Genomic DNA, 27,456 nt, shown 5'->3' on the forward strand with positions numbered 1-27,456 from the left:
TAGAAATAATTAAGCTTAGTGAGACATGGCGAAGGATGTGTCACAAGCCAAGATAGGCAGAAAACAAGGCCTCTTGCATGAAACAGTTAGTCAAAATGTGAATGCAAAGGAAAAGTTCCCAAAGGAAATTAAAGGTACTGTTCTAGTGAACATATGGGTGATAAAAAATGGAGACAGCCTTATTGCTGCTACGGAGAAAGTTTGAGTGGTCTGGATAGAAGATCAAACCAGCCACAACACGCCCTTAGGCCAAAGCATAATCCAGAACAAGGCCCTGGCAGAGGCCTAACTCTCCTCACTTCTGTGAAGGATGGGAGAGGTGGGAAAACTGCAGAAGAAAAATTTGAAGCAGAGATCAGCTCATGAAGTTTAATTAAAGAAGCCACCTCCTTAACATAAAAGTGCCAAGATGAAGCAAGAAATGGTGATGTAGAAGCTACAGAAAGTTATCCAGAAGTTCTAGCTAAGATAACTAATGAAGGTGGCCACACTAAATGACATATTAAATGTAGAGGAAACAGCCTTCTATTAATCGAAGATACTGTCTAGGACTCCCATAGCTTGAGAACAGAAGGCAATACCTGATTTCCATCCTTCAAAGGACAGGCTGACAGTCTCGTTAGGAGCTTATGCAGCTGGGGAGTTTAAGTTGAAGTCAGTGTTTACCATTTCAAAAATCCTAGGGCCCTTAAGAATTATGCTAAGTCTCGCTACTATCCAGTAATTCCACAACTGGGTATTTATACCAAGAAAACAAAAGCACTGATTTGAAAGGATATATGCACCCCTATGTTTATTGCAGCATTATTTACAATTGCCAAATTATGGAAGCCACCTACGTGTCTCTCTATAGATAAATTAATGGATAAAGAAAATCTATATATAGAAAGATATATGAATGGAATATTATTCGGCCATGAAAAAGAATAAAATCTTGCCATTAGCAATGACATGAATGGAACTAGAGAATTTAATGCTATGCTAAGTGAAATAAGTCAGAAAAATTCAAATACCATTTGATTTTACTAATATGTGGAATTTAAGAAACAAAACAAAGGGGAGAGAGAGAGAGATAAATCAGGAAACAGACTCACAAACTCTTAACTATAGGGAACAAAATGATGGCCCCCAGAGGGAAGGTGGGTGACGGATGGGTGAATTAGATGAAAAGGATTAAGAGTATACTTATTATGATGAACATTGAGTAATATATAGAATTGTTGAATCACTGTATTATACACCTGAAACTAATATAACAGTGGATGTTAACTGTACTAGAATTAAAATAAGAAACTTAGAAAAAAAAGAATTATGCTAAATCTACTCTCCTTTTGCTCTAGAAATAAAAGAGTAAAGCTTGGATGTTAGCACATCTGTTTACCCCATGGTTTATTGACTATTTTGAAGCTCACTGTTGAGATCTGTTCATAATAGATTTTTTTTTTTCAAAATACTGCTCACCTGATCATCCAAGCTCTGATGGTAGTGTAAAATGAGATTAATGTTGTTTTTGTACCTGCTAACACAGTATCCATTCTACAGCCCATAGGTAAGGGAGTAATTTTGACTTTCCAATCTTATTATTTAAGAAATATATTTTGTAAGGCTATAACTGTCATGGATAGTGATTCTTCTGATGGATCTGGGCAAAATAAATTGAAAACCTTCTGGAAACAATTTACTATTTTAAATGCCCTTAGAACATTTGTGATTCAGGGCAGCCTGAGTGGCTTAGTTGATTAAGACCTCGACCCATTTTTGTTTTTCTTTAATGTTTATTTATTCATTTTGAGAGAGAAAGTGTGAGTGAATGAGGGACAGAGAGAGAATCTGAAGAAGGCTCCACACTCAATACAGAGCCCATTATGGGGCTCACTACCACAACTGTGAGACCATGATCTGAGACAAAGTCAAGAGTCAGATGCTTAACTGACTGAGTCACTCAGGCACCCCTAAGCATCCAGCTCTTGATTTTGACTCAGATAATGATCTCACAGTTTGTGAGTTCAGGCCCAGGACTGGGGTCCGCACTGACAGTGGGTAGCCTGCTTAGGATTCTCTCTCTCTCTCTCTCTCTCTCCCTGCGCCTCCCCTTTTCTCTCTCTCCCTAAAAATAAATAAATAAACAAACAAAAAAAGAACATTTGTGATTCATTGAAGAGGTCAAAATACCAATATGACCAGAAGTTTGGAAGAAGTTGATTCCAACTATAATGGATGACTTTGAGAGGTTCAAGTCTTCAGTGAAGGAAGTAACTGCAGATATGGCAGAAATACCAAGAAAGTTAGAATTTAAAATGGAGCATGAACATGAGATGAATTGCTACAATGTCTTGAGAACACTTGAGCAGATAAAGAGTTGCTACTTAGGAATGAGCAAAAAAAAAAAAAAAAAAAAAATGTGCCCCTTGAGATGGCATCTAGTCCTGGGGAAGATGCCTTGATGATGGTTGAAATGACACAAAGGACTTAGAATGTTATATACATTTAGAGGCAGGGTTTGAGAGAATTGACTCTAATTTTGGAGGAAGTTCTACTATGGGTGAAATTCCATCAAACAGCATTGCATGTTACACTGAAAATCAGTGCAGCAAATTTCTTGTCATCTTATTTTGAGAAGTTGCTACAACCAACCCAACTTTCAGCAAACACCATCCTGATCGGTCAGTAGGCATCAGCATGGCGCCAAGACCATCTACCAGCAAGAAGATTACAACTCACTGAAAACTCCACTGATGGTTAGCATTTTTTAGCAATAAAGTATTTTTTAATTAAGGCATGTACCTTGTTCTTTAGATGTAATGCTATTGCACACTTAATAGAGTAACATCACTTTTACATGCTCTGGGAAACCAGAAAAGTTAGTTGACTTGCCTTATTGCAATATTTGCTTTATTGTGGTCGTTGGAACTGGACCTGCAATATTTCTGAAATATGCCTGTATTAATTTATGTAATTCTTAAAACAGCAGCCTTATAAGAAAGTTACTATTATTATCCCCAATTTATTGAGGAAGAACCTGATGCCATAGAGAAGTTAATCATTTCTTCTAAGACATGGCAGCTGGAGATCTGGGGCCCCAAATGAGGAACTGCTAGAAATGACAGGTAGGAGACTGTATGAGAAGAATGGATAGCAAAGTTTCAGGGTACCTGCTCACTTCTTGTATTCCCTTCCTCAGAGAATGACACCATCATTCAAGTGTGCTAGGTCCTTACCTAAGCATTCCCTCAAATACATACACCGTTATCATTCACATCCCATGGATTTCAGATACTTCCATTTCTCACCATTCTCTAATTTCATTATTGCCATAGACTCTTATATTGACCCTCATTAATGTTCCCTCAACACCCATACCCTGTATTGTCCAACTCTGAATTTGTTACCCAACTGGAACTACGAGCTCCAGAGGCCCTCCTTCTAACCACCACACTCATAACTAATAGATACCCTCATCCGCATCCCTGAAGCATCCTATACAACATTTACCATAGCTTACCATATTGTACTAGATTCTTTTTTTGACTGTGATCTTCCCAGATAAACTCAACTATTCATTCAATGATTATTTACAAAGCATTGGCTGCATCCTAGGAATTATGCCAACACTTGGTCACATGATGGTGAACAAAGCCCTCATGCAGCCTACAGTCTAGCAAGGGAACACACCTGAATCTAATCACGTGTAAAAATGTTCGAGTAGAAATTACGTGCTCAGGGGCGCCTGGGTGGCTCAGTCAGTTAAGCGTCCAACTTTGGCTCAGGTCATGATCTCGCACTTCATGGGTTCAAGCACCACATCAGGCTCTGTGCTGACAGCCAGCTCAGAGCCTGGTGCCTGCTTCAGATTCTGTATCTCCCTCTCTCCCTGACCCTCCCCTGCTCATGCTGTGTCTCTCTCTCTCAGAAATAAATAAAATTTTTTTTTAAATTACATGTTCAGACAGAATTCAGTCCTCAGAGAAGGGGTCATAACAAAGAATTTAAAGAAGACCAGAAAGCTGAGGCTTCTGTGAAGAAGTGACAGGAATTTGGAGATGGGAGGTATGACTCAAGCTAGCTAGGTGAAGAGCTTTCCAGGCAGAAAGCCAGCATGGGCAAAAGACTTGGGTTTTGATCAAGAACGTCAGAGAAAGCCATTGTCGCTGAAACCCAAAGAACAATAAGATCATATGTGAAAGGAGGCAGAAAAGATAGGTGGGAGGCAAAAAATACTGTTGTAATTAAGCTGTGCCTCTCCAGTTATTAAGACAGTTCTTTTTTGTCTAATTTGGCTGTAGTTGACACACAGTGTTACATCAGCTTCAGGGGTACAACATAGTGATTCAACAAGTTCATACGTTATCCTAATATAATTCTTAAAACTGCGACAGGCTAATCAAATTCTTGGAGAAGGCAGTGATGCAGAATCTGTTGTAGGCAATTGGATGGTAAGTCAGCCTGGAATTTGGTCCATGAGGAGGTGGCTTTGAGAGCCCTCTACTGAGACCAAAGCCTCCCTCTGTAGTATCTACCAACAGATCTCGAAACTTCCATACTCATACTTCAAACAGTGGCAAAGCAAGGCAAATCAAATTGCCTTTTTGATGTCACCACCTTTCTCACACACTGTTAGCCGTACAGTGGCTGTCACCTGAATATCTCCCCCTCTGTCTGTTCTCAGCCATTCGTCCTGCTGAAAGAATCCTATAACCACCCCCAAATCAAGCAAACAAAACCTTCTGATAGAAATTTTTAAGTCACTGACTTTCAATTCTATTGTCTGACATTAGATAACACTTTAACTAGTTTCTCTATGCCAGGAGGGGCATCAGGGCAAAAGGTTTATAATTTGGGATATACGTAAAGATGGTGACTAACTACAGGCTCAGGTCAATCTATTTTCTTTCTGAACATTGTATCATCTCTGACTCCGGTTCACATCTTTATGAATTGATAATCCCATGTTCTGTGTAGCCAAATAAAAAAAAAGTCTCCATAATACCTATACCAAAGAATGTCTGACCACTCCGTTCCTAAAATCTGGGGTAGTGTATAAAATTCAAATGGGTAGGCAGGCATTAATGAGTCTATTTTGTGATGGAGATAATGGAGAAATGGTTGTTTTTCACATTACCAAGTCCCGCTCTCTTCAACATATTGAAGCACATGCTTTGATAAACAATGCAATAAAGCTATATGTACACTATAAAACCTGTTCACTTAACAGCTCTTATAGAAAATTATAATAATAACTACACAAATTGAAAATTGTTAAGCACTATGTGTAGGGCACCTCCCTGAGAATGTTAGCAGTATTTTTACATGCCGTTTTATAACATGAGATGGGTACTATTATTATCGTCCCCATTTTATTGATAAGGAAAGTGAGGCTCCGAACAAGAAGGGGCTCGCCAAAGGTCACATGGCTACCAGGCTGTAGAGCCAGGATTTAATCCTGGACAGTCTGATAGCAGCACTCCTGTAAGATGTTAAGATTGTGTTCGTTCCCAGACAGAGAACAAGAAAATTTCTCTGGCAATATAGAATCACTGTACTTGAAGCACACACAGGCCTGGATTTCCACTGTAGTTTTGCCACTGATTCGTCAAATTTCCTTCAGCATGTTATTCTCCTGGATCTGTAGTCTCCTCATCTGTCAAGCAGGGAATGAAAAAAGTACAATGTCAAAGAGTTGATGAGACTATCAAATGAGATAATTCATATAAACCACAAATTTGTAATACAATCCCCATGCATATCATGAGTGCTCCATTATATTAACTTTATTAAACTCATGATTAGTTGAAGAAAACGATATTAAATTTACATTTTTGTTAATGAGTGTGCATCTAGATTCTGAGATAAGAAACCATGATACCAATAGTTATATATCTCCTCCTCAGCAGATTACCTCCAACCATAAAACAGGACTTTTAAGCTCCTACAGATGTGTGTACAGAAAGAAAAGCAGGTCAGATACATAGTTAGGAGCCTGTCCCCAGAGAAGTATGAAGAGAGAAAGCAAGTTGAATGTGATGGTTGTTTTTCCATTTGAAATGGAGAGTCTTGAGGGACTCCTCTTCTAATCCTAGCCCAAATAGGAGAAAACATCATTTTCCAAGTGGCTGTTGCTACACATAAGCATCTCTGAGATAAAAGATCTCACTGTGTATGACCAGTTTCAAAATCAGAGTGTCCATTTTGTCAAGATGAGGTTCATTAGATGCAGTATGACTTAGCCTTGGCTTTGGTCTTTTCTCAACATTCATAGGAGAGCTGCCTTTTCTCTTCTCACTATAGACACTCTCCGTGAGTGACTTCATTCATCCACTGATAGCTTCAAAGACTTAGACAGTTGCTACCTAATCTAATCCTTCTTTCCAAACTCCCAGCCGTCTCTTCAAGCAATTATTAGACATCACCATTTGGGTTTCTCAAAGGTACCCGAATTCAATATGCTCAAAATGGAGCACACATTTCTACCAGTCTGGTAAGGCACACATAATTCTCCTATCAGTGAACAACACCTGCACTGGAGTGGACTAAATGTATATGCCCCTCCTGCCCAAATTCATATGTTGAAATGATAAGCCCCAAGGTGAAGGTCTTAAGAGGTAGGGCCTTTGGAAGGGGATTAGGTCTTGAGCGTGGAGCTTTCACAATTAGATTACTGCCTTTATAAAAGAGGCCCCAGAGAGATTCCTCATTCCTGCTGTGTAAACATACAACAAGTTGACCATCTGCAGTCCAGAAGAGGGCTCTCACCAGAAGCTGACCATGCTAGCACCCTGATCTTTCACTCACACCCACCACAGTTGTGAGAAATAAGTCTCTGGTTAAAAGTTGCGCAGACTAGGGGTGCCTGGGTGGCTTAGTCGGTTAAGCGTCCGACTTTCGCTCAGGTCATGATCTCGCGGTTCGTGGGATCGAGCCCCGCGTCGGGCTCTGTGCTGACTGCCAGCTCAGAGCCTGGAGCCTGTTTCAGATTCTGTGACTCCCTCTCTCTCTGACCCTCCCCTCCTCACGCTGTCTCTCTCTCTCTCTCTTAGAAATAAATAAAAACATTAAAAAAAAAAAAAAAAAGTTGCCCAGACTATGAAAATTTATGATAGTGGCCTGTGAGAAATAAGACATTCATCTATTTCTTATTCAAGCCAGTCTCCTGGGAAACGTGTTTGCTTTGTCTCACTTCCTCATGACCCACATCCATTCTACCAGACATCCTTGATGCTACTGCTTAAACATCTCTCTAGTCTTTTCCCTTTTTTCCATCCCCACCTCTCACAACTAAGCTCAGGCCATCACCATCCTTTGTGCTGATTGCTGAAATGTCTCCTTACTGCCTGAAACCTCTCTCATACATGGCCTTCAGTAACTAATGTAATTCTTCCTGATAGATGCTACCAGCATGTTTTGTTCTTCTCCTTTTGTAACACAATTCCCACTTTAAACTACATTTCAATATTACCTTCACTGCTATACAACAGATGCTCTGTGAATGTCTTGTTCAGGCTATATTTCAATGCCCTGCACAATGCCCAGTGTAGATACTCAAAAAGTTCATGCTTTTTGCACCTAGGCTAGTGGGATCAGACAGATTTGTGTTCCAATCCCAGCTCTACTGTGATTCTAAGCCTCAGTTTCTACATTCCTGAAAACAGGAATTACGAGAAGACAACTTCATGGTGTGATCGTGAGGATGGATTGAGGAAATGCATGTAGAGCACTTAACATAGAATTAGTTCTCAATAAATATTGGTTCTAAGTCAAGAAGACTGGTAAAGGGTAAAGACTCCCCCATTTCTGGTGAACCATCTTAGGGCTCTCTACTCTCAACATGGGGAAATTAAAGTCAACGCAGCAGCTTTCAGACTTACACTTGAGTATGCATAGTTTATAAAGAACAGAGGATACTTTTGGCCTCAGTATTCTACAAATTCAACTGAAATATTGCACTCCTTTAAGTTTTCTCCATGGTGAAAGCAGAGGAAGGATAAATCCTTGTAATTGGTGGGAGCCATCAAAAGTCAGGTGGTTTTTAACTTCATAGCAGGGATGATCACTATCAACAAAACTGAATTGACAATGAACTCTTTTAAATATTTACTCGACCTAAAATAAATAAACTTGGGTTTTTACATTGTGTTACTGTTACCTTGCTGGTGGTGTGTGCTGTGGTGACCTGGGATGCTTTAGATGCTTTGCACTAAAATTTAGCTCTTGCAGTAATTAAAGGACTGTATTCTCTGGAAGGTTAGTCTTTCTCTTGACTCTGTACTTCTCTCTGAATGCAGCCTCTTCTCACTAGGCACTTGTTATAAGTAACACTCATTGGAAGACAGTGTAAATATTCTCTACTACTTACAAAAAATGTTATATAAACAGATTCATCCATAGAAACTCATCAGATTCTCCACTTAAAATGATTAAAGTACATTAAAGAACCTGGCATTACTTACCCCTTTCTTTGTGTTTATATGAGAACTTTTTATTCCAATTTAATGCAAACAAAAAAGACCTCAAACAGAAATATATCCCATCACTGACTCATCCTATGTTCCAGTGGAGACAAAACATATGTGAGCATGAAGTTTACACAGAACTCTTGATCAAAGGTAGCACACACTATTCAGTATATTCAATGACTGTTCAGGCAGACAACCTCTACAAATGGTTTTGTAGCCTACTGACTGGCTGGCTGACTGACAGAATTTTGGTATATCTTTTAGAGTTAACACCATTTGTCTGAAGCCTGTCATCTTTGATGATTTCATCTTTTGGGATCTATAGATTTCGAGAGAAAAGTGTTTAATACCACCTCCTGTATAAATCAAACATGATGCATAAAATGGCCCAAGAAAATGCCCACATCAAAAGATTCACTCCACAAATACTGACTCATCCTCTCTGATCTTAAGCATCAGAGATAGAGTAACTGTAGGCCATTGACCCTGCTTTAATGATGAAGAGATCCAGAGGAGACAGCAGTAAATGGGTGATTTCAAATGGGTGATTTGTGCCGAGAGGGGGATTAGCCCAGGGTGCTCTGAGAGCAGAGGTGAATGTGTTAACCCAAGCTGGGGAAGGCTCTGGATAGTTTTCCATCAGAACTGACAGTCACACTGAGAATGGCATTTAATTAGACCTATGACTCAAAAGCCCTGCCCTGTGAAGGTCTAGGATGGGATTCCAAGGCTCTTCAGGAAAACTCCTGGTAATGTATCAATATCACCATGGCAAGAGAAGAGTTGATTCACTGACGTCTTCACCATGGAAGGAAGAGACACCCCATGCTAGGAAGATTAAAGAATAATATGCACTGCCAGTTAGCTACACATTAGAATCACCTGGAGAGATTCTTAAACTACCAATATCATGACCACACCACGAGGAATTTGGACTTGATTGAGCTAGGGTGGTGCCTGGACATTTGTATTTCTTAAAAGCTCCAGGAAGGACCCCAAATTGTAACCAGTTTCAAGAACCAAATGTGTAGTGGCTGAGAGAATGGGCTGGAGAATAAGGTGGTGGGAGCTGGAATTCCAGCTGTTTCTGGAAATCGAATTATTTTTGCTCTTTTAATGTTTCATTTGCTAACATTTCATAAAGCATTAAAGATGGCTTATGTAGCTATATCCAACATAGGAAGACAGAGATAAAATGTAACATCAACATGAAAGGAATTTATTTTATACTCCTCTGCCTTCAGTTTCTCTATCTGTAAAATGGAGAAATAATACTACCTACCTGATAGGATCAATGCAAGGACTAAATGAGTTAACGAATAAAGTGACTTACAAATACTTGGCAGATAAGTGCTTGATGAATATAAACTATTTTTATTAAGCCAGATACATTTAATAGGAGAAATGAGGACAGAGAGATGGAAATCAGAAGGCATGTTCCAAGGGCACCCATTAGTTTGGCTGGTGCCTCAGGGAGTAATAGGAAAAAAACATTTAGAAAGGCAAGTTGGGGCCAAATTGGTTTCTTGAGTTCTAGGCTAATGTTCACAGTTAAGCAAGTGTTCATTAATTGATCATCTAATAACGTGGTCTCCAATGTGAGGAAAGCAGGTGTATGTTGTACAAAATAGAACAAATTAAAGGGTTGCTCAGAGTCCATTCCAAAACTTGGGCTCTGATATCAGTTTAATACAAATGTGGAACCAACAGATGTCTCTGTGAAAGGCTGAGATTAAATCAGCATAGAGCTTCAAAAATGAACAGCGAGTCACTGGGTATTAATAATCCCCGGTGCTCAGGGAGACAGATGCTCATCTTTGCGACACCTTGGCTCTCATTCACAGATAGAGCCGACTCCGCTTCTGTCGTCCAGATTCAGCCCACTTTATTAGGAACCTCTTAATGGTGCTGAAAATGGTTTCTGTTCTTTTCATTTTTCATTTATAAATATTCAGAAAAAGATTAAAGGTAACTTGCCGGAATGCAGCCCACACAGCAGAGAAGATAAAATGTAATGTACGCATGAAAGAAGTCAGGATCCAGGCAAAGTAAGCGTAGGAGACTTGTGAGGAGGCCAAGAGGGAAGTGAACACATCGAAAGAAGGTCATGGGGGCCTATAAATATGCCAGCAGTGGGCTACAAATTGGCCTTAAGCCTTCTAAGCCTTACAAGCAATGCAAAGAGGGAAACAAGATTGGTTACAAGATTTAGGAGGTTCCCAGTTTAATCCAGGCAATCGCTTCAGAGGGAAAGAGCTATTCCTAGCTGTACCAGAGAGAAGCCTCTCCAAGTTCAAATAAACAGGATACCATACAAAATAATAGTATCTATAGCATACCCCAACCCCCTAATAGAGTGCTTACCCCAGAGTGGCTGCTAATACGTATTTAGTGAGTGAATGGAGGAAGAAGGAGAGGTTGGGGGAGCCTGTACTATATATCACAAAATTCATGGAGTGCTTTGCCAGCATTCCTTAGTGTGGGCTGATGGCCTCCCACAATTCAGTAAAAGTAGTTCTAGTGGTTGTGTAATGCACAGTGACCCGGTTCAGGCAGCAGTACTCAGCTAGTCTGACTGAAACCAGAAATAGATTTTAGTACCGAGGGAAGAGAATAGATTATCCCCCAGGCAAACTTGCCTAAAGACTGCTACTCTCCACCAGGCATCTGGTAAGAATGGAAGGGCGGAATTTGATGTTAGACTCCTATATAACTGTGGCTGCTTGATTCCGTGGCTTACTATGGGAGAAATTCACTTCCACTCACACAAAAACTGATTCATGGACACCTGCATGGCAGGTGGCTCACCTCCGTGTGGTGATTCAGGAAACCTAGAATCCTCCTTATTCTAGCTCTGTCATTTATGGCTACTGGGAGCATCTACATCAAGCAGCAGACAGTGGTGAAGATCCACCTACTTCTAAGGCTCAGAAATGGTCAACCCCACTTCAATTCATATGATATTGGTGAGTGGTCCCACTTTGTTGTAAGGAAACTGGAAAATAGTTTCTTCCTGGTCAGACTCTTTCTGGTCACTTCTTTCCTCTGTGAAAGAAGAACACAGAACTCTGGAAGGCAGCCGGGTATCTCTTCCACAATACTTATCTCCAGCCACCAAATATGTCCCCGCACATAGAACAATGCCCTTCCCCTCACCAGAAGAGGTGGCCCGAAGTCCAGAGTCTCCAGGCTGTGAGTAGTTCCTTGCAGTCTACATGAGCCTCCTCATCGTCTGGCTTCCTAGAAACGATAACATGCGTGATTTGACACTCACCCCGTCCCACATACCAAATATATGTGTGGAAACAGGGACAGAAACAATGAAAAGTGCCCATTCGGAGCAGGAACGAAAGGGAATGAAACAGAGTCACCATTTCTTAACAATCTGAAATCCTGCCCACCAGGCATTGTAGGGACCCCTGCCCTGGTGGTGTGGGAGGAACCCCCTGGCCCATGTCCTCCATGGCCCTCCCCTGTCGTATGGCGGGTTGTCCTGGTCTCTCATCCTCTGTGACCTCATCTGAGTGGAGTGCCAGGCAGTGTGGCCCCCTGGGGCTTTCAACTTTCACAGTAATTTCTTATTCTTAGTAATTTGGAACTCAAGAGTTGTTTTAAGCCCAGATGTCTAAATTCTTTTTTTTTTTTAATTTAAATCTGAGCTTTGTTTGATGGCAACATACTTCCTTCAACCACTCAGAGGCTCCGGATCTATTTTTCCCCCATAACCTCTACCTACCAGTAATCATTTCCAGTGTTACTTCTTAGAAGCAGTTCTCAGGTCTGCTTTATCTCTTTGCTCTCTCAGCCTTGTGTGATGTGCATTATTTCCACCAGGAGTGGTCACATGACCATTCCTAAGTGGAGGGAGTATGGGAAATAGAGTCCTTGTCTGTACTTTCCAGTAAGATATTACACTGTGGGAAGGTACAACTCTTCAGTGAAGAGCTGACCATTGAACTGTATGTCCCTAAGAGTATTTGCAGGCATATGAACATCCTACTATGTACGTGTCATGTTAATTGCTGCTGCTACTTTTTCTTCTCCTTCTTTATATTTTTATCTTTTTGAGAGAGAATCTTAAGCAGGCTCCATGCTCAGTGCAGAGCCTGACACAGGACTTGCTCCCACAACCTTGGAATCATGACCTGAGCCAAAATCAGGAGTCAGACACTTAACTAACTGAGCCACCCAGATGCTGCTGCTGTCGCTAGCTCTTCTTTAAATTAAGATGAATCTCTGTTGAGATCCCATCTTTACCATTTGCAACTCCTATAATCTCAAGCACTACTCTACTACTTTTGAACATCACATTTTATAATCTGTAAAATATTCACAAGGTTGTTATGGGAAGATAAATTTATCTAATTTTACCAATAACTTTTCAGTAATTTAAAATGTGTGTGAAAAGTTGTCTTGATAATTATAGTCACTCTCTTCATTTAGTTTTTGTCATAATCCAATGGTAATTAGACAAGACATGGACTTGCTGATATTTAATCTTTAAGGCATGCCATATATATATATATATAAAACATGATATATATATATATGGCATCATATAAAACATGATATATATATATAAATATAAATATAAAAAATATTTATATATATACTGCATTTTGAGCATTTTCTTTACTGCAAAACTAGCTGGTGTACTAACATACCTGCTTAGCAGATTATGAATAGTACATTGTCTGTTTCTGCCATTTTTAATTTTGCATTTTGGGAAAGTGATATCAACCACTTCAAACCAGTTGGAAGAAAGTCTGAATACACCAAACAGTGTATAATTTGATCCCAATTTGTGTGGTAGTTGGATATGCACCTTTGTAGAATTGAGCACTGAGGGATTATCTGCTTTACAGGATTATTATTTTAATCAGTCAGCAAATGAACAAATGATCTATGCAATGGAGTATAGGCAAACTAATTTTCTCAGAGGAATTCTCCATGGATAATTTATATTGAACAAATATATAAATACTGATGCAGTTCCAGACATTAAAATTAGCATTCAACATGAAATTTTTTTGAAATGAGTTCTAGCTGTTAACTGGGTAGGAGGGAATTCTATCTGCATCAGACATATGGTCCCTTAGGCTAAAGCAGGGGTTCTCATGCATCAGAATTACCTAGAGGGCTTCTTAAAACACAGATTTTTGGACCTCATCTTCAAGACTTCTGATTCTGTATGTCTAGGCTCAGAAATGTACATTTTTAAAAAATCTTCAAGTGATGTTGTTGCTCTTGATCTTGAGATCTCACTCTGAGAACCACTAGCCTAAAGCAAAGTTCACCGAACTACATCTTGCACTTTTAGTCTGACATACCATCTGTTTCAGTAAATAAAGTTTTACTGGAACACAGCCACAGTCACTTGTTTACTCACTGTCTGTGGTACTTTCACACTACAATGGAAGAGAGGAATAGTCCTAACAGGGACCATATGGCATGCAAAGCCAGAAATATTTAATATCTGTTACTTTACTTCAAGAAGTTGCTGACCCCTGGCTAAAGAATAGGGAAGTAAGTGTGTAAGAGAATGGCAAGAGTCCTGGTCCCTTCCCTTCCATCTGTCCCTTATATAAGTTCCCTGTATTGCCTTGGAATTGGGGATTAGCTATGAGCTCACCAACAGCACAGTCAATTATAAAGACAAATCATTTATATATGCCTGTCATTAAAGAGTGCAAATTAAAAGAAATTGAATTACACACTTCAGTACCAATTTCTGCCAGATGGATAGAAGACTTACATCTAAAAGGAATCACAAAGTCAGCTTTCCTCTTAAACCCTTCCTCTTGGAAAAGACACAGTGGAAGTTTAATCTTTTGAGATGACAAAGGGGCTCAATGAGTGTGACAAATGGTCCACTGCCATGTCCATTTAATTCGAGAGAATTGCTCATGTTGGCCCAAGTCATGAGTCATGAAACAAGGTGTCCACTGGCCAGAAGTGCATGATCTCAATGCTGTTGCTACTTGATGAGGTCTTCATTGGAGTAGTCATAAAAGAAGATCTATATCCTTGGACTGACTCCTTGGATCTGATCACTGTGCTTTACTTAGGGGCATCAGTTATTTGTCTGTTGCGTTTTTGAGTTTGTTCAACAGTAAAGGGCTTTTATTTGGCTTTTATTTGGTCATTTGGATAAGAAACTTTAAGAGGATTATATGGTATTGGATTGATATCCTATACTTAAAAAGTGAGGTTAAAAAAAACAACTAAATATGCCATGTAGTGTTCTTACATTGATGCTTATCAGCTCCAAGACACATCTTGGTAGACTTGTGATATTCGGGGTAACATTACTTTATTCTATAGAACAAAAAACTGAGCTTTAGAAAGCTAAAAGGACTTTCTCAAGTTTATCCTACCAATAAAAGTCATAACCCAGATTAAACTGTGAAATAATAATCAAACTGCCAGCTACTCTCCTCTGCCCACAGTAAATTCTCTCCATAAATTTTCTGTATGTGATAATTATGTTCATCCATAAACATCGTTTACTTTGGTCTTGCCTATTCCCCCAAAGAGGCTCTTGTCTACTCTCAGAAAATACCCTTGTACCAGTATCTGTGGCCATAGCTCCTAAACTCCCTAGCTTCTGGTCTGACTGCAGACAAGCTATAAGAGTTCATCCCAAAGATACAGAGAATATGTAGATAAGTGTAGATGGTACTTGGAATTTTTTAAAGTGTATGTTTCCACCGAGGAGTGTACCTCAAAAGCATTGGGAAGCATATCCCCCAGGCCCATAAACTGAATAACCCCAAGACTGACAAATAATTTCTACCTCTCGAGTCACCTGCAATCATTTGTCAGTGCCGGCTCCAGTGCTATATTGAGAAGGATTCTGAAGCGATGTTCTGCTGTAGAAGGAAAGAACATTATAAACAGTAATCAGAAAAATCAACACATATTGCATGAATTGCCAGGTAGAGAACTGAACACTTTAAATATATTAACTTGGTTAATCTTACAACAATCCTATAAAATAGGTACAGTGAAGGAACAAAGGCACCAAACTTAATGATTTACCCAATTCACATTCGGTGTTAGTAAGCAGCAGGGCCAGGATACAAGCCCAAGAATCTGTCAGTGGTGTGATCGTTTCCCACCAGAGAGCAGGAGTGTGTGTGACAGACCTTTGCATGCCTGAGGTACCCTAGTGAGGGACGACGTATGAAGATAGTCTCAGAGTTTTTTCATCTGTTTTATGCTTTGGAGGCTTTAACAGTCTTGTAACACCCACAGACCCCTTCTCAGAATAATGTTTTAAGTGCATACTACAAATCACATGAGGTAACTAAGAAAGTCAACTATACTGAAGTCCACTTGTGACAGTGTTCGTAGAAGTAACTTTGTGAGAGTAGAAGACATACTCCTTTATTAATGCAGTAAATAACAAGACCCATCAGTGAGTCTAGTAGCAGCTATAGCTTGAAATAATGGAGAACATAAACAATATTTCAAATAATCTGCAACTGTGCTGTGAGAGAAAATCTTGGCGATAGCCATCTGCCATGTAGTTGTGGGAACTTCCTGTTCTGGTGTGGTTTTTTTACCTTCTTCCATAATGGAAGGAGATGATAAATTTCACTTAAAGGTTAATGAAGGTAAAGAAGTAATTTTTGTTCCTGTGAAGGTGACAGACCCTCTTATTTCCAAACACTGAAACTTTGAACTACATTAAAAGTAGTTCTAATGTTGTAAAATGAAAGCTGGAGATAGGAGGCAGAAAAAGTAGAATTTAATAACTTTTTTTATAATTATATAACCTGAATAAGTCTCCTAACCACTCTGAGTTTCATTTTTCTCCACTGTAAAATGGGAACAACCTCTGTTCTGTGAATGATGTACGTAAAAAAACAATAATTTAGTTGGAAATGACTCTCCTCACCTCTCTGAGTTTCATTTTTTCCCCTGTAAAATGGGAATAAACCTCTGTTCTGTGGATGATGTAAATAAAAAATGATAATGTAGTTGGAAATGACTCTTTAAGGTGTAAAGCCCTTTGTTAATAAATTCTAAGAGGTCTTGATTAGTATTCAAGAAGCCACTGCAAGGTAGTGTAAGAATTTGAGTGGCCTGTTACTCAGCTTTCATTCATACTGGGAAAAAACCAAACAAACCTTTTTTACTGACTACCTCCTGTGTGTCCACACTAGGACAGGGTTCATGCTATCCCAATATGAATGAGATGGCCACCTTCCTTCCAGATGGTTGGAATCTACTATGAGAAAGACAGACATATCTCCACAAAAGAGTGAGGGACATGCAGTGATAATGAGATGAGGAAAGAGGATCCAGGGAAGACCCTCCCCACCTTCCGTGCCATTGCAGGGGGTGATGACCAAGCCATAAGGGTTGAAAGGAAGTGCGTTAGGCAATGAAAGGTATTGATATTATAGCTAGAGGAGGCAGCATAACGAGAAATACACAATAAGATAGGACCTTATGAATGCAGGAGATGAGACCCCTTTTACCATCTCCAGAGCATGAATTACTAGAGACGAGAAGGCTTTTAGAGAGATAAGAGGGGAGAAGGAGGTGCCAGAACATGGAAGTCCTTACCTGCTGAGCTAAGGCTCTTGAACAGTATTCTGCAGGGGCTGGGAGACCCTAATGTCTTCTGAGTAAGTGATTTATATTTACTGTATAATATGTAGAGATCAGAAACAGGGTGCAAATTGGTAACCTTCTGGAAAAAATTGGTCTATATATGTATTTGCCCAGTATATTGAATTTTTAAATTTTTTCCTATATTTAAAAGTCAGGAAAGGAGCACCTGAGTGGCTCAGTTGGTTGGGCATCTGACTTTGGCTTGGGTCATGATCTCATGATTCATGAGTTTGAGCCCCACAATAGGCTCTCTACTATAGTGTGGAGCCCACTTTGGATCCTCTCTCCCCAAAGCTCTCTGCCCCCTCCCCCGCTCATTCCCTCTCTCTCTCCCTTTCTCAAAAATAATAGATAAACATTTTTTTTAAATCATGGGACTATCATCCTTCCAAAAAAAATGAAAAGATACAATATCTCTGAATTCATATTGTGCATGGCATCAACTGGCCATGGCTGACTAGTGACTGTCCCATTTAGCCTGGACAGGAGCTCTCCAGGTGGTCTTGGCCCCAGCACTTTTTCTTTCGTTGCCAACGCTGAGCCCAAATAAGTGAGGCCATTTATTATCAGGCTTATAGTGCCTGTCTTATAGTAAAGAAGTATTTGTCCGTACTTGTGTCTCTTTTGAAGGTGAAAAAGTGAAAGACCAAGTAGACTACATGTTTCAAGAAAAATGCAAGAGACAATATTCTCTTTCTTACTCTAGCATGCTTTACTCACTCACAATGCCTGCCCAAAGCTTGACATTTGAGTTTCAGCCCGTCTTGCCAGAGACAGCATGGACTGATGGGCTCCTGAAAGATGGATTTCATGGAACAAATTGGAGGCAGGGAGAACAGTTGGGAGGTTACTGTGATCCAGAAGAGGCTGATAAGGAGTGAGGGTTAAAACTATGGGGCTGAGATTGGAAAGGAGAGGTGGATTCACAGGATCCTTAGGTAATGTGATCCCAGGCTTCATGATTATTGGCTTGGAGGCTAAGAGAGCAAAAAAATAATTTCTTTGGCTTTTGCTTTGTATATGGAAGTTGCCGGTGCTACTGTCAACTAAGGGAATAAGAAAGAAAATGCAGGTATAGGTGAAGATGAGATCAGCTAGGGACATGTTGAGTTGAAGGTAAACTTGGAGCACGCAGTAGCAATGTTGAGTACAGAGTGGGCTATGTAAGCACAAAATCAGCAAAGAGATCTGGGTGAAAAATTTTGGATTTAACTAGTCAGCAGCAGATGGTTGGTAGGTGAAGCCGTGAGAGTAAATTCCGTCACTCCGGGAGAGCCTGAAGTTCAAGAATGGCTCATTGACAGATGCCCAAGGAACAGCACATTTAAGGAATAGATCCCACAAAATTGACCCGGGAAAACAAACAAACAAGAATAAAAAGAATCCAGATGTAGGTATTATGGAGGCCAAAGGAAGAGATCTTTAAGAAGTGTCAAATGCAATGAGAAGAGAGGATGGCCCATTCATTTTGGAAACTTGGAGTTCATTGTTCCTTTTAGTGAAAGCAAGTTCAGTGAAGTGATAAGGACCATACCTTATGGTTAACAATAATAATAATGATTACATAGTACTTACAACATTCCAGGCACAGTCCTAAGTGCTTTCATTTTAACTTATTTAAGACAATAACTTTATAAGGTACGATGGTTATTCCCCTATTACATTGAGCAAACTGAGGCACAGAGGTTACAAAATTTTTACAAGAAAACCAGGCAAGCAAGAGAGAGAGGCAGTCTCAAACTCAAGCAGTCTAGCTCCAGAGTCTAGGCTCTTAATTTTAGTACTTGAGGGTTCTCTTTTCACATTGAAATGGACAATAAATAGAGTGATCCAGTTTATGCCTCTTGTGCCAACATCCTACCTATAAAGAAGCAGTGTCCAGATTGAGATGATACCTGATCACCTCACTCATGCAATGAATGTGCAGTCAAAAAATGCTGTGAGCCTTGACACTTCTTTGAGCCACCGTGGGTTACAGTTCATATAAGCTCTTGAAAAGCATTTGTTGAAGATGAATGGATCAAGAAGATGTGGTTTATCTATACCATGGAATACTACATGGCAATGAGAAAGAATGAAATCTGGCCATGTGTAGCAACATGGATGGACCTTGAGGGTGTTATGCTGAGCGAAATAAGTCAGGCAGAGAAGGACAAATATCATATGTTTGCACGTATAGGAGGATTAGGAGGAACTTGACGGAGGAACAAGGGGGAGAAGAAGGGCGGAAATGGTGGGGGAAAGGGAGAGAGGCAAACCATGAGAGACTCTTGAATGCTGACAAAAACTGAGGACTGATGGATGTGGGGGGGAGGAGGGATGGGCATGGAGGAGGACACTTGTGGGGATGAGCACTGAGTGTTATGTGGAAACTAATTTGACAATAAACTATTTGTAAAAAAAAAAAAAAAAGAAAAGCATTTGTTGAATAAATGCATGAGAAATGTTGAATATGAGTGGAGAAGTGAGATTGGTACCTAGAATGGTAAAAATTCAACCATATTAATAAGATTTAAAAGAATCTGTCAGTAGAGGAGAAAACTGAGGGAATACAGAAAAGGTATACAACTGATCTGGGGGTGTCTCAAAAGGGAAAAAAAAGAGATGGTATTGAAGTTACTCCTACATCACAAAGAAGATAAAAGCTACTAACATCTTATCCATTGGGGCACCTGGGTGGATCAGTCATTTAAGCTTCAGACTTTGGCTCAGGGCATGATCTTGCAGTTCATGGGTTCGAGACCCACATAAGGCTCCCACACTGACAGTGGGGAGCTTGCATGGGATTCTTTCTCTCTCCCTCTTTCTGTGTACTTTCTCCACTTGTGCGCACTCTCTCTCTCTCAAAATAAATTATAAGTAATTTATACAACTCACAATAAATAACTTATAAAAAAGAACTTATCCATAAATTCATATTCCTATCATTATCCCTCTCCATCTGTACATTCATCTGTAAATTCAACACATACTTATTGACTCCTAATAATGTTCTAAGCACAAAGAGGTTGACATGGTTTAACTGTTTGTTTTTTGAGTATAGTTGACCAACAATGTTACATTAGTTTCAGGTGTACAACATAGTGATTCACCCTTATGCTACGTCACCATGAGTGTAGCTGCCATCTGCCACCATACAATACCAGTGACTACAGTCTTTATGCTGTGGCTTTTATCCCATGACTTATTCATTCCATTTTTAGAAACCCGTACTTCCTTCTCCCTTTCACATCAATTTGTTCTCTGTATTTATCTCTGATTCTGCTTTTTGTTTATTCATTGGGGTTTTTTCTGATTCCATATATAAATGAAATCCTATGGTATTTATCTTTCTTAGTCTGACTTATTTTACTTAACATAATACCCTCTAGGTCCATCCATGGTGTCTCAACAGACAGGATCTCCTCCTTTTTAACTGCTGCATAACATTCCATTGTATGTATATGTGTGTGTGTTTATATGTTTGTATATATACACATGTGTATATTTATATATACATATGCATAAATATACATATATACTTAGACACACACACACACCCCTTCCTTATCCATTCATCTATTGATAGCCACATAGGTTGCTTCCATAGCTTGACTATTATAAACAATGTTGCCAAAATCATAGGAGTGGATATATTTTTTTGAATTAGTGTTTTCATTTTCTTTGGGTAAATACCCAGTAACAAAATTAATGGGTCATACAGTATTTCTTTTTTTAATTTCTTGAGGAAGCTCCATACTGTTTTGCACAGTGGCTAACACAGCAACATATTTCTAGATATGTCTCCTAAGGCAAAAAAATAAAATAAAATAAAATAAAATAAAATAAAATAAAATAAAATAAAATAAAATAAAATAAAATAAAAAACTATTGGGACCATGTCAAAATCAAAAGCTTTTGCATGGAGAAGGAAGCCATCAACAAAATGCAAAGGCAACCTACTGAATGGGCAAAAATACTTGCAAATGATATATCTGATAAGGAGTTAGTATCCAAAGTATATAAAGAACTTTTACAATTCCAACACCAAAAAATAAAAAAATTAAAAACAAAAAACAGTCTGATTACAAAATGGGCAGAGGGCCTAAATAGACTTTTTCCAAAGAAAGCAAAAGGGTTCACTTAAAAAAAAAAAAAAAGAGTAGAATTCAACATCTAAGATGGGGAAATAGAGATGCAGATGTACACAGGTATAAAAATGTGTACATTTTTATTTTATTTATTTATTTTACACAGGATGGAAAGTTGAGAAAGACCACACAGATGAATTATACTCACTCCCTGAGGCAGTGGCCAGGGCCATTTGCTAAGAGAGCGTCCTGGAAACTGAAGGAGAGAGGTAGAGTTTCAAAACAGTCAACGACTATGAAGTAGACAGTTGGCTGAAAACAAATGCAAGGATTAAGGGCAATTCTGATGGCCTGATTGAGGCTGGAGACCAGGAATTGGATGGAGAAAATCCTGTACCAAAATGAAGACTTGGGATTGGTGTGCCCCAGTTAGAGAGGATGTTCTTGTCTTCCATCAAGGAGATATTCCTGGACATGTGTGAAATTGATTGTAAATCACTTGTGTTGTTTCCTACATATTGGACATGCCCATTTAACATATTTAATGTGTTTCTGACATTTACAAAGTGTCTAGCAGGCTTTGGGCAATCATTATTTAAAGCATTTTACTAAAAGTACCCCTGAGTAGTTCCTAAACACTGCATTCTTTTTCAATCGATTCTGAATAACCCTGAAGAGGGAATTGTAAATGTTGAATACTGTAGTTGTCAATCACGGGCTCATCTCCTCTCCTCTTTGAATGATAATATAAAGTCATTTGAAACACTACATGTAGCCAGACACTCATTTTTCCCCCTCACTGCTATGGCATCGCTTTATTTCACTAAGATTGAAAAACTGGATTAATCTCTGGAGACATAAGTGCTTGCTAACCTTGAGAGTTACCCGCTCAAGATTTTCGAATTCTTTTTAAGAATGATGGGGTTTGAGTGGGTCAGAGGTGGTGCCCAAAACCCTCTGTCTTGACAAGAGAGCCATTGCAGACTCCTCTCAACCTCATGTAATTTGTACTGGGGAGTGACAGCTCCTATATTAGGATGTGAAAATGTCTCCAATCAGAAAATACAGCATGTTTCAAAAATGACAGAAATAGTGCATGTTATAAATGCAACTCTTCTTCAAGCCACTTTTCACTCCTGTTCTGATAAAAATGCAAGCTGGAGTCCTCTCCTCAGTGACTGGGGTTATTCTGGATGCCCAAAATGAGAGGATGAGGAATGGACTTGAACCAGCAGGTGAGTGAAGGTATGAGGTGGCAACAGGCATTGTCCATGCAGAACACAAGTACAAATCTCTTTGTCCTCAATTATATTTTGATCTATTCTCTGCCTAGAATATCAATGCCATCTAATGAGAAAATGTGCAGCGAGGCCATTTGGCAATGGGCAACAGATTTTGTGTAAGCATCTGGCATAGGAATAATTTGACAAACAGCAATATGCCAAAATTGTGTTAGATAATTTTTAAGGAACTATTTGTCAAGCTGAATACTCATTACTCCTGGGATGTTATTCATCAACCCCATGATTTAAATGACAATTAGATGCAAGTCTTTCATTGCAGGCAAGGCTCTCACATTCCTTGTAATCTTCTACATGCTTATTCTTCATTGATAAAGATGCAGCAATTTCTATGCCTTCTCACCTTGGCACTCTGCTGGAAATCTGAACTTAACGCTGGGAACATCTGAGTAAATAAAGTTTAAGGAGAAAGACTGAAATGAAAAATTAATTCTTTGCACATTCTATGGAAGTAGAAGCAGGTTAACAGATGTTTGTTATCAGTGGGGCACCTAAGGCAACTTGTAAATTTATAGCAGTGGCTGCAATTGTGTTGTTAAATGGGCAGAAGTCTTCTGCAGCTTCAAATATGAGATCTACTGTATTTGACCCAGTTGCAAAAGAATTGTGGCAGCTTTCCAGGTTTCCAGCGTTTTCTTCATAAGAAATAGGGTCACCATATATATTTCATCTCTTAAATGTTCCCTATCTTTAAACTTTTGTGTGTTTCATCTATTCTCTTGCTTCTCCTGTACTTGATTCTATTTATCCCTAGAAGAGAACCCCTTGGTCCCTCCTTATTTCCTCAGTCTGCCACTTCCTAGTTGGTCCTGGTGTTCTGCCTCTCCAGTGTTGATCTCAGTGTCAGTGTTTCAAGTAGTGTTGTTCCATAACTGAACTTGGCAGCCTCTATCTACATTCCATCAGTGTATACTATTTGATACAGCTCTGGATCCCCAGCTCTGGATTGTTAGAGTCCATTACCTTCAAGCCCATTCCTAAGATTTCATGAAGTACTGGAAGTCTTGAGCTGTTTGAACCTTAGGCAAAACCATCTCACCCATCCACACCTGAGCTCTCAGTGACAATTCTTTGTGACTGTTGTTGCTAATCCATAACAGCTGCTGGTTCAGGCTCCTTCTTCTTCTCCTTCTCCTTCTCCTTCTCCTTCTCCTTCTCCTTCTCCTTCTCCTTCTTCTCCTTCTTCTCCTTCTCCTTCTCCTTCTCCTATTCCTTCTCCTCCTTTAAAGCCCCCACATCCCACCCCTGGTGTGCAACTCTTCAGGTTGCATAACAGTTGCCAAGAATGTCTACTTAAAATGCTATCTCCCTAACACCACCCCCAGAGATTGTGATTCAGTAGATGGGGGTGGGGACCCAAAAATCGGCCTTTTTAGCAAAAATCCTGGGTCATTCTGATGAAGTTTTCCTGTGAATCATGCTTTGAAATAATTTACCATATCGCTTTTGGGTAAGGCAATTAATCCATGAGACATTTTCATCTCTGGTTTTATTGTATGAATTGGTAGGTGGGTATTTGATAATCTATGGTTACATCTTTGCTTTTCACCAGGATCACTTGTTCACTATTTTATCACTTCAAAGAGGGTTCAGGAAAGTTAAATGGTCTGTCCAAAGACATCGACTGAATTCAACACTAGGACATAGGGTTTTAATTCTGTTTATTGTTCACCCCAGTCTTCCTAAAAGGCTCTGTAGATTCTCAACTGGGAATAAACCATGTGATGGCAATTCCCCCTGTGACATTCCCAGATGTCTTACAGACAAATACTCCATATGTAGGTCACTTAGAGTTGCTTGGCGGAAAATCTTATGTGGTTGGAGTAGATATATTTGGAGAGCTTCTACTTCTTAAAAATTTTCTCACTACTGCTATAGGAAAGGGTAAATCGTGTTATATTTAGTAATATCTTCTTGGATAAGTTCTCTGGGATACTGACTGTAAGACGGAGTTGCTTGCAGAAGGTATACTGAGTAATGGCCTCAGGATCTGGGTCTGTAGGAGGGACAGTACAAGGTGGCCAGGATGGCAGAGGTGGGAGCTGAGCTGTGATCCAGTCACAGCAAACTCACAGCCATCATCCCAGGATAGCTCCTCAGCATTTTCTCCCTTAGGCAAGGAGGCAGGCCTTTCTCTCCCCATATTTGCTGCTTGTTGGATGCAGAGTGACCCCTGGGAGAGCATATAACCTTGGGCAAGGAGGCTCTGTTCAGCTGAAGGCATTTCCCAGTGAGTCATGGCCACCTCAGGATCTGGAAGAATGAGGCTCTTGGTGGTAAATGGGGATCCACTACAAATCTTCCTAATCTTTAGGATAATAAGCTTCAGCAACATTTAAAAAGAAAAATAATGGAAAGACTTTAAAATATTAAAAGCACTTGACAATGTTGAAAAATTCACATATTTTTATACTTTGATCTGGAGTTCAGAATCCATCTCCTACAAAGAAATAAGATTTTTGAAGGAGGGACTAAATTCAAACATGATTTTTTTTGTTCTCTCCTTCTTTTAACGCACTGGAGTGAGCAATGATTTAGCCTTGAATGTTCATTTTTGCAAAATACAAGTTCTGAGAATTGAATAAATATGACTAAATCCTGGTTCGGAGGACAAAATAAATGGAACTAATACTAGTTTTATGGGAGCTGAATGAAAGTGTCTGCAGTTGATAGAAGGTATTATCTCATCTTTGAAATGAGTGATAAGATCAATACAAAGAAATTTCATTGCAGCTTTTTCCCTAATTCCCTATTTGCCCATATAAGAAATTCATTTTAAGATGCCCCAGTCAAATGCCCATGAAGTAATATCATCCCTAGTGAAAGAAAAGAAAATGATAAATAAAGGTAAATTTCTCACGTGTAATCCAAGATTCCTGAGGCTCTGTTACAATCATTATCTCTAAAATTGAGCCGTGTTATCAGTATTAGTTTGTTTAGATTCACACACTCATCATCGCTTTGTGGTAAATGAATGCAGTGAAGGCCCTTCACTGGGGCTGGAGAGAACACTTGCCTCCATCATCTGAAATGAGGACTTTAGGGTCTTTCTCCCAATTTCCAAGTGGGTTCAAAAAATAACTTTTTTTAGCCATTAGAAGGAAGGGGAATGAGGGTTGTTTTTTTTGTTTTTTTGTTTTTTTAATGTTTCCTCTTTCTACAGAAAAAAACTTAGCAAGAAATTGCTTAGGGTGGCATTGATTAAAATTAAAAAGGGGAGGGAAAAAATGTCCTTTTCAAATCTCAGAATTCCAGATTTGGAAGGAAATTTATCACCCTGCCCCATTCCTGCCCATCTGATGCATCAAATTTTTCCCTTCACACATCATGGAAGAAATCAATGGAGGGGGCGATTGTCTTTTCCCCCCTCACTGCTCACTCTCTGTGGTCTCATTTCTCCATGAAAAAAGGACTTTTATTTTTCAGTACTGTTACTCAGAACCAGGGAAGAGACAGACTTTTAGCATAATAAGGTACAGGGTAGATGCCAGCAGAAACATAACCATTTAATAAAAGAAGCTGAGCTATATTTTTAGATATTGCATTCACAGGCAAGATCTCTGTGGGGATGTCTTTCTCTTCTCAACATCCCAGATTCAAAGAATCCCCTTGCCCCTTCCCAGGAGTGAAGCCCCAAAACACAGAGGATGACTACACACGCAGAGATGCCAGTCAAAGAGGAGGCAAGACTTTGTGTGGCTTTTCGGATTCTACAGAGCTGGGCTGGGGCCTGAGAATCTCTGTGTCTAACAATTTCCCAGGTGATGCTGATGCTACTGCTCTGGGAACTATGCACTGAGAACCACTATACTAAAAACTTCCAAAAATTTTTTTAATATATTGAAGGGTGCCTTAACTCCGTCATTTAAGCCTCTGACTTCTTCTCAGGTCATGATCTCAAGTCCTGCATCAGACTTTCTGCTTTCAGCTCAGAGCTTGCTTTGGATCCTCTGTCTCCCTTTCTCTCAGCTCTCCCCAGCTCGCTCGCTCGCTCGCTCGCTCTCTCAAAAGTTAATAAACATTAAAAATTATATCTATATCTATCAACAGATATCTGCAAATATTGAGATATATATTTAAAAAGAGAAAGATACCTTTAAGTGAAATCTTTCTCCAAATCCCAAGATGTAAAATAGGTAAAGATCTGCTCTTGGAGCCCAAGATAGGCAACAGAAAGAGTACAAATACCTGGCCAGGATATCCAGAAGAGGTCCACACCAATTATGCTGCATGTGTATATGCATAGTCTGAACCAGCTGCTTGGCCCAATTCGGTTTGTTTGCTTGTTTGTTTGTTTTGTTTTTTCCTAGCAGCATCCAATCTGTTCTCAGCTTCCTTGGCTGTCCTCACTGAATCCTGAATTTTGGTAGGAGTGCCAACCTGAAGAGGGATTGAAGTCTTGATCCATATGCCTCCCTCACTGTATTTCAGTCCCCTTTCCATAACAATGATCTCTATGGTTATTATGGAAATTCTTGCGTTGGAGCACAAGCTGACCACAACATATCATCATATGACATTGAGAATGAAAACCTATCTCATTTATTATGTTCATCTATTCTCAAGCAGAAGACAGTTGCCCTTGTGATCCCACTTGCCTTTCTTCCACTGGAATCATGGTATGTAATTTTGGCAATGCTGTCCTGGGACTCGGAGCAGGACAGTAGATGCGTCCTTCTCTGCTGGTTTTCTGGTTACTCCTCTGTGACACAGAGTACTGGCAGCACTTTGGTTGTATTGTACAATGGGTTATACCTTTGGACAAAAGAAACAGTCTCTCCTAGAGCTGTTTTTTGGGTTGCAGCAAGGAAGTCCATGTAGCAAAAGTGGTCAAACCATGCTATGTAGAAGAAAGAAAGTTAGTGATTATAAGGCGTTGATAAGATAGACTATATTTTGGCTGTAAAAGGCACGCTTTTGAAAACCTTAGGAAAATTCTTATTATGATGGTAGACAAACAAGATCTTAGGAAAATGGATTTTTTTTGCTTCAGTTTTAATATTTTGGAGT

The 27,456-nt window shown here is 39.5% G+C and overlaps 1 protein-coding gene and 1 long non-coding RNA gene across 3 annotated transcripts in view; one reads left to right on the forward strand and one right to left on the reverse strand.

The window, feature by feature from the left end:
• TAFA1 (TAFA chemokine like family member 1) overlaps window positions 1-27,456 on the forward strand; it is a 501,607-nt gene that overhangs the window by 390,571 nt on the left and 83,580 nt on the right. The window lies entirely within an intron of this gene.
• LOC120242881 lies at window positions 5,382-11,912 on the reverse strand. 2 transcript variants are annotated; one of them, XR_005531174.1, is made up of 3 exons: window positions 11,852-11,912; window positions 11,607-11,690; window positions 5,382-5,638 (listed from the first exon to the last, which is right to left on the reverse strand). It is a non-coding gene; the product is annotated as an uncharacterized LOC120242881 (long non-coding RNA). The 2 variants fall into 2 exon arrangements; XR_005531173.1 differs by having other exon boundaries at window positions 11,822-11,891.

The sequence above is a fragment of the Hyaena hyaena genome, unplaced genomic scaffold (genome assembly GCF_003009895.1).
Source record: "Hyaena hyaena isolate Hyena2069 unplaced genomic scaffold, ASM300989v1 scaffold_320, whole genome shotgun sequence".
NCBI classification, from domain to species: domain Eukaryota; kingdom Metazoa; phylum Chordata; class Mammalia; order Carnivora; family Hyaenidae; genus Hyaena; species Hyaena hyaena.